This window comes from Heterodontus francisci, chromosome 8, assembly GCF_036365525.1.
Source record: "Heterodontus francisci isolate sHetFra1 chromosome 8, sHetFra1.hap1, whole genome shotgun sequence".
NCBI lineage: Eukaryota > Metazoa > Chordata > Chondrichthyes > Heterodontiformes > Heterodontidae > Heterodontus > Heterodontus francisci.
Genome location: NC_090378.1, coordinates 123,296,325 through 123,308,249, shown reverse-complemented (window position 1 = coordinate 123,308,249; position 11,925 = coordinate 123,296,325).

Here is an 11,925-nt window from a genome sequence, read left to right as displayed (position 1 = left end):
CTGTACTATTTTATATACTGAATCGATAAACTGATTTAATAGATATCTCTCAGCCTCGGTCTTAGACAAGGTTACATGTAAAAGACAAGTTAAACCTTCTGATAAATCTGACTTTATTTTGATGAACAGCCTCTCTGGTGATGTTGGATATTATTTTAAAGCTCAGTTGTTCTGTGAGCAGGCCTAGATTCATACCTGCTCTTGGATATCTCTGATAGTGATATTTTTTGTTTCATTTATAATTAAGGTTTCAAGTGTTTAATTTTAGCAGCATTTTGTTTACTCCAAATTCAGTCTAGGAACATAGGAGCAGGAGTAGGCCATTCAGCCCATCGAGCTTGCTGCGCTATTCTATATGATCATGGCTGATCATCTACTTCAGTGCCTTTTTCGCACACGATCCCCATATCCCCTTATGTCACTTGTATTTAGAAATCTGTCAATCTCTGCTTAAAACATACTCAATGAGTGAGCTTCCACAGCCCTCTGAGGTAAAGAATTCCAAAGATTCACAACCCTCTGAGTAAAGAAATTTCTCCTCATCTCTGTCCTCAGTGGCTTCCCCCTTATTTTTTAAATTGTGTCCCCTGGTTCTGGACTCCCCAACCAGGGGAAACATATTACCTGCATCTATCCTTTTAAGTATTTTGTAGGTTTCAGTTTCATTCTTCGAAACTCTCGAGAATACAGGCCCAGTTTCCCCAATCTCTCTCCATAGGACAATCCCGCCATCCTGGGAACAAATCTGGTGAACCTTCATTGCACTCCCTCTATGGCAATAATATCCTTCCTAGGGTAAGGGGAACAAAACTACATACAATACTCCAGGTGTGGTCTAACCAAGGTTCTATACAATTGAAGTAAGACTTCATTACTCCTGTCCTCAAATCCTCTTGCAATAAAGGCTAACATGCCATTCACCGCCTTACTTGCTTGCTGCACCTGCATATTAGCTTTCAGTGACTTATTGACAGGGAAACCCAGGTCCCTTTGTACATCTACACTCTCTAATCTCTTACCATTTAAGAAATACTCTGCACATCTGTTCCTCCTACCAGAGTGGATAACCTCACATTTTTCCACATGAGATTCCATCTGCCACGTTCTTGCCCACTCACAAAGTCTTTCCAAATCTCCTTGAAGCTACTTTGAATCTTCCTCACAACACACATTCCCATCTAGTTTTCTGTCATCCGCAAACTTGGAAATATTACATCTGGTCCCCACATCCAAATCATTGATATATATTGTGAACAGCTGGGGCCCAAGCACTGATAGCTGCAGTACCGCACTAGTCACAGCCTGTCAATGTGAGAATGACCCGTTTATTCCTACTCTGTTTTGTGCCTGTTAACCAATCCTTAATCCATGCCAGTATATTACCTCCTATCCCATTTGCTTTAATTTTGCTAATCAACCTCCTGTGGGGGACGTTATCAAAGGCCTTTTGAAAATCCAAGTATACCACGTCCACCAACTCCCCTTTATCAATTCTGTTAGTAACATCCTCAAAAAACTCCCAACAGGTTTGTCAAACATGATTTTCCATTCATAAATCCATGTTGACTATGCCCAATCAGACTATCCTTTGTTTCCTCTCACTGAGCCAATTTTGGATCCAACCTGCCACATTTCCCTGTATCCCATGGGCTTTCACTTTACTGGCCAGGCTGCCATACAGGACCTTATCAAATGCCTTACTAAAATCCATGTAGACCACATCCACTGCATTACCCGCATCTATCCATCTTGTTACTTCCTCAAAAAACTCAATCAAGTTAGCAAGACATGACCTTCCCTCAACAAATCCATGCTGACTATCTCTGATTAATCCATGCCTTTCCAAGTGGCAGTTTATCCTGTCCCTCAGAATTGATTTGAATAACTTACCCACCACTGAGGTCAGACTGACCGGCCTATAATTATTTGGCTTATCCCTCGCACCTTTTTTAAATAGTGGTATAACGTTCGCAGACCTCCAACCCTCTGGCACCTCTCCCATATCCAGTGAGGATTTGAAGATGATCCTCAGCGCATCCGTTATTTCTCCACCGGCTGAGTCGGTCACATGCTGGCTGCCTCAGGAGGAAAGTTGAAAAGGCCTTTGCGTGATCTCAGAGCTGCTCCTGGTCATTGTTGAAAAATGATTCACAATCCATGGCATAGGAATTCACCCATTGGGAAATCTTGAACCAACTGGCATGAGATGCTTCTGAGGAAGTCCATGTAACTCCAGTTGGGGTTCTCTAGATATCTTTCAATTAAACAAGAACCCTTCACACATCCAATAAGTGGGAAGATCATCCACAGTGTTAAACTGCAAGATCAGGTGATCTCCTCACTCTTTCCATCTGAGTGCAACAACAAGTGCACCAGGTTGGAATGGACCTGCTGGGAGATGGAAGATGTGGACCCTCCAATTCCACACTTGGTCAAGTTCCCCAACACGTTGAATACTTCCACCCGCACTTTCTCAGACTCTGCCCCAAAGAGTGGCTGAATTCTGGTAAGATTTGGATCCACAAAGAGCTGGATGGTGTTTGCCATTGACTGGATAATACTCAGGTACGACAGCACCACATGCGTTAGCAACTCCGAGTTCTGCTCATTCTCCAACAGGCTAATCATTGTGTCCATCACGCTCCAAGACTGTCTTTTAGTTCCAAAGTTAATATTTCTCCGGACCCAGTCACACAGCAACTGGCTAACAGGAGAGACATACAGCAAATACCTTATCAAACTGTTTAGCACAGTGTCTGTGAGCTACAGCTCTGAAACCAGTGGAGCTTTCAGCAGTTCTCCGAGGAGGTGATTACTTTAACTGCCTGATAGTCTTGGAGCCTCATGATGTGAGAAGCCAATTGGTTCACGATATGAGGCAGACTGTAGCCAGCATGTTCTGCCATTGCTCTGGCCAGCAGAACAACCCCCTTGTCGAAGTGGTTCAGCTTCATCCTTTGGCACCATCCTCCATTTCTATTCATGTTTTCAATGACGCCTCCATTTGTTGCTTGGCCTGGAAGGACCTTTAGTGTCTGTACACACTTCTTATACAGATCGCAACTTGGTGATGTTTGAAATAGGGCTGTGAAATCTCTCTGCTGCAATTCAGTATCTGAACAATCGAACAGAGAAATATTAACGCAGCTGGTTAACAAAATAATTAGGGTACTGAATATCAGTGGAAATAATGTATTCAGCACCTCTGCCAACACAGGCTTAGTGATAATCTCACACAACCTGCAGATGGCAGCCAGTGATACAGCGGTTGAATAGGGTTTTCTGTTTCCATTGATGGGGCAGGTTCTTTTCTCAAGTGTGTACACCAGCTACTTAATAGTCCTGACTGCACATTTGTGTCTTTGGCCATTGATCTCCACACGTCTCTGACAAATTTCTCCAATGGGTCCAGGGAGCTGAGGAGATGGGACACAACTGCTAGTATATTGTGCCAGGACAAAATGGTGAAACTACATAGAACAAAACATTTTGAATCCTCATAAGGAACTGACTCCAGTTCAACCCTCAGCATGTCTAGTATTTCTGAGACTTGGTCCCGTGGATCACTGCCTCACCTTTAATGATGATTTTTACGAGCACAGCGGCTGCAAAGGAACAGCTGGGGTGTTGGTCAGACAGTCCTTTAAAGACCATGAGGAGCAGTTGCACAGCTGGTTATGGGGAAAATTCTTGGAAATTACCTTTGCGATCTGATGGCATTTTTGCAAGAGGACTGAAAGGTCATTGTTGTCTAACTGTTCTCTGAGTGTGTTCAGATCCTCTAGCTGCTCCTGTTGCTGATCCAGATCGGTACCTTCATATTATAACTGAATGGACAGGATGGTGCACACAGAGACCAGGGCCATCTGTCACACAGGTAGCGAACTGTCTGCACAGTGCAGCATCAATTGTCCAATTAGAGTCCCCATAATATTTCCAGACACACCGTTTACTGACACTGAGTTTCTGCCAGTAAACTTTCAGAAGCTCTAAGGTGGTCTGCATGGCTCTCTGTCACTCATGGTCTTCAGTTGAAATGATCCCCTCCTCTACATGATGGATTGTATTTGATATATTCTGCTGAGAATTTTCACTTTTCTCAGTGATCTCTTTAAGGAGAGCTGTGAATAAATCTTCTTTGATGTCCATTTTATACTCATTCCACAGCCTACTGATTGAAATCAGATTTTGTTTGGTTGACTTCTTTTGGATTCCTTTTGAATCAGTGATCTTCACTGGATGTTTTTAACGCACTTGGCTTTGCCTCTTCCCTCTTTGCTCTTGCAGACACATGTGCACAGTTTGTAACAATTTGCTGTGTTTTATACAGCCCTGCAGTTTCTGTGTCGTCATGGTTCTCTGGTGAGGGGCAGGTTACATAACTCTTCAGTATTGATGTGGCCCTGGATCTTGCACCACACAAGACCTACCACCTGCGTGTAGCCAGTTAAGGTGGGTGGTGGGGATTTAAGGCCTGAGATGCAGACCATAGGGACAATGCAAATTCATAGACCTTGGCAGCCATATTTGGACTGAGCAGCTGTTTGTTCCTGATAAAGCATCTACTGCACTGCAGTCATTCAAAGTATTTGTGACAAGAGATGTAGAAATGGGAGTGTCAGACAAACTCTTTGAGCAGAATTTCCCCCAAATTAAGATGTTCAAGTGTCAGATCATGGGAAAATGCTGGAATCTATTATTAGGGGCATGAACACTTCAAGAATCATTAAAGCAAAATATTGCAGATGCTGGGAATCTGAAATAAAAACAGAAAATGCTGAAATGCTCAGCAGGTCAGGCAGCATCGGTGGAGAGAGAAGCAGTTAACATTGTAATCTGTGACATTTCATCAGGTCACAAATCTGAAACGTTAACTCTGTTTCTGTTTCCACAGATGCTGCCTGACCTGCTGAGTATTTCAACATTTCAGTTTTTACTTAAAGAATCATAATGTGTTTTGACCGAGTCAACATGGATTTATGAAAGGCAAATCTTAATTGACGAATCTCATGGAATTTTTTGAGGTTGTAGCAAGCAGTGTAGTCTAATTGCCCTTAAAAAGTTGGTAGTGAGCCACCTTCCTGATCCGCCACAGTCCATGTGGTGCAGGCAGACCCACAGCATTGCCAGGCAGGTGTTTCCAAATTTTTGACCAGCGACAGTGAAGGAACTGTGGTATATTTCCAAATCAAGATGGTGTGTGACTTGAAGGGAAACCCACAGTGGTGGTGTTCCCATGGGTCTGCTGCCCCTGTCCCCCTAGGTGGTAGGTCCTGTCAAAGGAGAGTTGATGAGTTGCTGCAGTGCATCCTGTAGATGGTGCACACTGCTGCCGCTGTGCACCAGTGATGAAGGGAGTGAGTGTTGGAGAAAGCCCAGTCCACTCTTGATACTAGCAAGGTAAAGTATCCACCGACATAACAACTTGCTGTGAAATGATTTATGCCGGGGCTGCACGGTACTGGGTAGAATACTGTCCTCTCACCTTTGGGACCTGGGTTAGAATCCAGCCCAGAATGATGGAGTGAAAGTCTTCTGTCAGCATTAATGAACTGGTGCAGCTGGCTCGAGCACCACACAATGCATAAAGTGGCTTACTCTTTTGAGGGTTAAAATTGAAAACAAATAAATTCAGACACAGGGCTGTGAAAATGTGGAATGCAGAAGGCGACAGATGCAGAATGAATTGAGACATCTGGAGCACGGGTAACGAAATTGGGTTTAAATATGTAGATGTTGCCAGGCCAACAAAATAACAAAGCGGCCTTGTCAGCTGAAAAGGCCGACCTTTGTTCCTCTGTATTGTTCCGACCAAGTGAGATAGGGATCTTGGGGTTCCCTCTCAGCCTTTGCCTGGTGTAACCATAACAGGGTTTAATTTTAAAAACACCGTGATTTTTGTTCCCCCTGAGCGAATCCTTGTTCACTGTTTTCCAATTGTAAGACAAACAAATTAATTAGACAGATTGTATTAGATTTAAACAAGGTGGAAGTTTATTTATCTTAAACTCTAATCCAATTAACGACTACGAACATGCAATGTGACCACACGATAAACACACATGCAGATAGAGAGAGGAAAGGTAGAAAGAATAAAGGGAAAAGTTTGAGGCAACAGATGGATTGTAGTTACAGTCCTTTGAGTTTGATGTTGAGTCTCTGGTTGTCGGTAAGTCTTGCTGTTCGTTGGGGCCCAGCGCACGCTTTAACTTGTTTCAGTGTCTGAGGTTTTCCACTCTTGAAGTTTTAGCAACTTCAGCGGGTCCGGAGACTTGTGAGAAAGTGAGAGAGAGAGCCAGGCAGCAGTTTGGCCAAACTGTCCTGTGAGCACAATTCAAAACTCCAAGTTGGCCAGCAGGTTAATTAACTGCCCAGTTGAATTCGGATGGGGGTCTGATAAAGGGCCGAGGCAGGATTGTCCCTCCCACTTTCTGACCTGTTGCCCAGACTTCCATTGTAGAAATAAAATCCAGCCCAAGGAGTCAGTTGCATGGTCAAAGTTGGAGGAGACGGGTGGCCTAAACTCCAGATTGATCTGGAGGCCACCCTGCTGACTGTGGATGCAGATTGCCCCGCTTGCAGCATGAATTCCTGGAGTCTAGTAGCTGGAAGGTCAGAGTGAACTCACGACATCCTGATCTTTACCGTAGAGCCATTCCAGGAAGTGAGGGGGTGACATCACTGAAGCTACTTCATACAGAAGGTGATGCTACACAAGGATCTCCAAGACACCAATAAAACTGACATTGAGTGCCAGATAGTCCACCATAAACCTCCTTCACCTTTACATAAGATGTATCTGGTTGCTTATCATGTCAGTGAAAGATCTCAAAGCACATCACTTCTGGAGTACATATGAACATACAAAATTGACGGACAGGAAAGGACCAGCTGGTCCATCAAGCCTACCCCAAACCTGGTCCATCATGACTAGATGCTTTGAGACCACTCCACAGTTATTTAACTTGCTGGAAGAGGCATGCTCTTCCTACCAAAATGTCCCCTTGTTCAAGAAGGGGAGTAGAGACAGCCCTGGTAATTATAGACCTGTGAGCCTTACTTCGGTTGTGGGTAAAATGTTGGAAAAGGTTATAAGAGACAGGATTTATAATCATCTTGAAAAGAATAAGTTCATTAGCGATAGTCAGCACGGTTTTGTGAAGGGTAGGTCGTGCCTCACAAACCTTATTGAGTTTTTCGAGAAGGTGACCAAACAGGTGGATGAGGGTAAAGCAGTGGATGTGGTGTATATGGATTTCAGTAAGGCGTTTGATAAGGTTCCCCACGGTAGGCTATTGCAGAAAATACGGAAGTATGGGGTTGAAGGTGATTTAGAGCTTTGGATCAGAAATTGGCTAGCTGAAAGAAGACAGAGGGTGGTTGTTGATGGCAAATGTTCATCCTGGAGTTTAGTTACTAGTGGTGTACCGCAAGGATCTGTTTTGGGGCCACTGCTGTTTGTCATTTTTATAAATGACCTGGAAGAGGGTGTCGAAGGGTGGGTTAGTAAATTTGCGGATGACACGAAGGTCGGTGGAGTTGTGGATAGTGCCGAAGGATGTTGTAGGGTACAGAGGGACATAGATAGGCTGCAGAGCTGGGCTGAGAGATGGCAAATGGAGTTTAATGCGGAAAAGTGTGAGGTGATTCACTTTGGAAGGAGTAACAGGAATGCAGAATACTGGACTAATGGGAAGATTCTTGGTAGTGTAGATGAACAGAGAGATCTTGGTGTCCAGGTACATAAATCCCTGAAAGTTGCTACCCGGGTTAATAGGGCTGTTAAGAAGGCATATGGTGTGTTAGCTTTTATTAGTAGGGGGATCGAGTTTCGGAGCCACGAGGTCATGCTGCAGCTGTACAAAACTCTGGTGAGACCGCACCTGGAGTATTGCGTGCAGTTCTGGTCACCGCATTATAGGAAGGATGTGGAAGCTTTGGAAAGGGTGCAGAGGAGATTTACTAGGATGTTGCCTGGTATGGAGGGAAGGTCTTACGAGGAAAGGCTGAGGGACTTGAGGTTGTTTTCGTTGGAGAGAAGGAGGAGGAGAGGTGACTTAATAGAGACATATAAGATAATCAGAGGGTTAGATAGGGTGGATAGTGAGAGTCTTTTTCCTCGGATGGTGTTGGCAAACACGAGGGGACATAGCTTTAAGTTGAGGGGTGATAGATATAGGACAGATGTCAGAGGTAGTTTCTTTACTCAGAGAGTAGTAGGGGCGTGGAACGCCCTGCTTGCAACAGTAGTAGACTCGCCAACTTTAAGGGCATTTAAGTGGTCATTGGATAGACATATGGATGAAAATGGAATAGTGTAGGTCAGATGGTTTCACAGGTCGGTGCAACATCGAGGGCCGAAGGGCCTGTACTGCGCTGTAATGTTCTAATACTAATTCTAAAAATGAATCACGTCACATTTCTCTGCTTTGAACTTCATCTGCCACCTGTCCGCGCATTCCACCAACTTGTCTGTGTCCTTTTGAAGTTCTACACTATCCTCCTCACACTTCACAATGCTTCATAGTTTCATATTGTCTGCAGACTTTGAATTTTTGCCCTGTACATAAAGGTCCAGGTCCCAACACTTCAAACCTTCTTCTAGCCGATAAAGCATCCATTAATCACGACTCTGTTTCCTGTCACTCAACCAATTCCGTATTGGTGTTGCTACTGTCCCTTTTAATCCATAAGCTTTAACTTTGCTCACAAGTCTGTTGTGTGGTACTGTCTCAAACTCCTTTTGAAAGTCCAGGTACACCACATCAACTGCATTGCCCTCATCAACCCTTTCTGTTTCCTCCTCAAAAAAACTCAGTGAAACTGACTGGCCTATAGTTGACGGGCTTATCTTTGCACCCCTTTTTGAACGAGGGTGTGAAACGTTTGCAATTCTCCAGTCCTCTGGCACCACGCCCGAGTCTAAGGAAGACTGAAAAACTATGGCCAGTGCCTGCACGATTTCAACCCTCACTTGTCTCAGTCCTGTGGACTGTTTGCATGAATAGAGATCAGAGCTCAGGCTCTGGGTTGATTATCCAGAGGGTTTTTCATGTCAGATGGGTGTGCCTAACCCTCCTGCCATATTGGATTTACCACCCAACTAACTGGTGTAAAGATGGTTACAGTCATAAAACGTGTTCCTGTTGCAGCCTAGTGGATGATAAATCGGCCTGTAAAGCATTAACCTACCACGCACTACTTCAAAAGGAAAAGTGTGAAGATACAAAAACTATCATTTTAAGCATCCTGAAACTGATTTTCATGAATGCAGTTTCTTGGATTGTAGAGCTAGGAGCTTTAAGGCCCGAAGTTCAGGTGGTCCTTAGTAGGAGGAGACAGCAGTGAAGAAGTGGGGCAAATAACATTGGGCAACAGGCCTAATTTTTAGAAGCAAGTGCTGGTAACAACATTAACTTACATCTTTGAGATGGAACAGAGGGGTCCGTGTTAAATATCCCATAACACCACTTCTTTTGGAGACTGAATCCTCCCAGCTTAATCAGAGGAAAGTACCAATGTCCATGACAAAGAGTGGCTTGGTAGCAGCATTGCTGGCTAAGTTCTAAAGGATATGATTGCAAGCCTGAGCTTTTCCAGGTGATGAGAACACCGTGAAGCAAAAGCCTACTTGACCTTGTCATCATCAGTCTACCTGTCGTAGTTGCATGTGTCCATAACAGCATTAGGAGGAGTGACCAGCACACAGTCCTTGTGGAGTCAAAGTCCCACCCTTTAATTGACGATATCCTCCATTGTGTTATGTAGTGCTATCAATGTGCTCAATGGGATATAATCAGAACAGATCTAGCAGCTCAAAACTGGGCATCCATGAAGTGCTCAGGGCCAACAGCACAATCTGTAACCTCATGGCCCAGCATATCCCTCACTTTGCCTTTACCATCAAGCCAGGAGACCAAACCTGGTTCAATGAGGAGTATAGAAGAATATGCTAGGAGGAACACCAGGTGTACCTGAAAATGAGTTGTAACTTGTGAAGCTGCAACACAGGACTGAACAGTGGGAGCAGCATGCTTTAGACAGCAAAGGAATTCACAATCAATGAATTCAGCCGTGAATAGTGGTTGACAATTAAACAACAGGAGGAGGAGACTCCGAGAACATTCGTATCCTGAATGATGGCAGAGCCTACATGAGAGTGCAAAAGACAAGGCTGAAGATAACTGAAGCAATTGTAACCATCTTCAACCAGAAGAGCTGCGTGGATGATCCAACATGGCTTCCCCATCATGGCAGCTTTTCCAAAACTCTTTTATTCAAATCTAGTGAAGCTTCATTTTTAGCACGAGAATAGCTTTCGAATAATAATAATAATTCCCTTCCATTTTGCTATTCTTAATCAATTCCACCATCTCAACCACACCCCATGCCATTCCCTCCATCTCATGCCATACCAATCCCATGCCATTACATCCTTCCCATGCCTTCCCTCTCATGCCATCCCATTCCTTCCATCCCTCTCATGCCATTCCCATCAATCCCATCCCATCCCATCCTTTATGGAAACAATCTCTCCAGTCAGGGTAACTTTGTTGTGCTCCCCTTACCTTCCAATGTTTTTGTTCTCCCCAAACCACAGCCTGCCATTGCTGCAGCCACCAACCGTTGACAACCTACGTACATCACGTACTCCAATCCTCCGCGTGTCCCATGTGCCTCTGTGTGCGACAGGCATCACCCAGCAACAGAAGCCCCCCTTTAACTGACCAATCAAAATAGTCCGGATAAACAAAAATAAGTGTATTATTATCAATGTACTTACATCTGTGTGTTATTTGTAAATACTTTTTGTATATGTGTTTTTTTTGTTTCTAAGTGTTTGATTTTACCTGTCTGTATGTTGTTTATCAATATATTTCTCTCTGTGTTATTGCTCAGTCTCTCTTATCAGTTGTAAATGTTGTTCTGTGAAGTTTGTTCTCCAATCATCTCCAGTTTAATCATTTCCCCTGATTTCTGCACTGTCTTATTTGCCATCTTTTCTTTCCAATCGATCTGGGCTGCTTCTCTTTTTAACTGATTGAAATTGGCCCCAGTAACGAACATTTATCACAGATTGTCCTCTTTCATTTTCAGTTTTTATATCAAACCTAATTAGATTGTCATCTGGTCATTGAGTCTCATGCTCTAGAGAAAGCTGCAAACTGATTCCTCCGAAAGAGATTCGACACCAATGTTGTGTTTAAACACTCGGGATCCAGTAGATCCCTGTTCACAAAGCACCAAATCCCAGCCCGCTGCCTCTCTCTGACTCCCAGTCACTCACACGGCCACAGTCAAACTATCAACTGCAATCTTTGTCTTGCATTTAGTACTGACAAGTCTGTGGCCTGTTCCCCATGTATCTGCAGGAGGCTTCACACCGATACTGAAGCCTTTCTGGTCACATGATCCTTTGGGGGCAGGACAGAACGCAGCAGACTAGAAAAGCCCGGTATTTCAATGTCTGTCAAAACGGCTGATTTTTAGAGCCCGTTTGTAAGATCGTGAGTGAGGGTGTCACTCACGATAAAATGATGTGAGTTGCAATGTCTGGTGTCTGTGTGTGAGTGAGTGTGTGTTCATCAGGAGAAACTGCACTGTATGAAGATCCACCAATAATTACAATGGCACAACAGAATATTTATTGCAACAAAATATTTATTTATTTACAATAATTTACAAATGTACAAATCATGTTGAGAGGAGGATCAGTTTGATGGTAAGAAGAAGTGGAGGAGGATCGGGGCCTGGATCTCTTTAGGCTTTATTCTGGTACTTGACAGCAGCAGTTCTTCCACCAGGTGACCCACCGGCTGAGGCGGTAACATGCTGGCTGCCTCAGGAGGAAAGTTGAAAAAGTCTTTACGTTAGAGGTGTGCAAAGGAAACCCGACGTGAGTCCAAATTCCAGACCCGGAAGTCC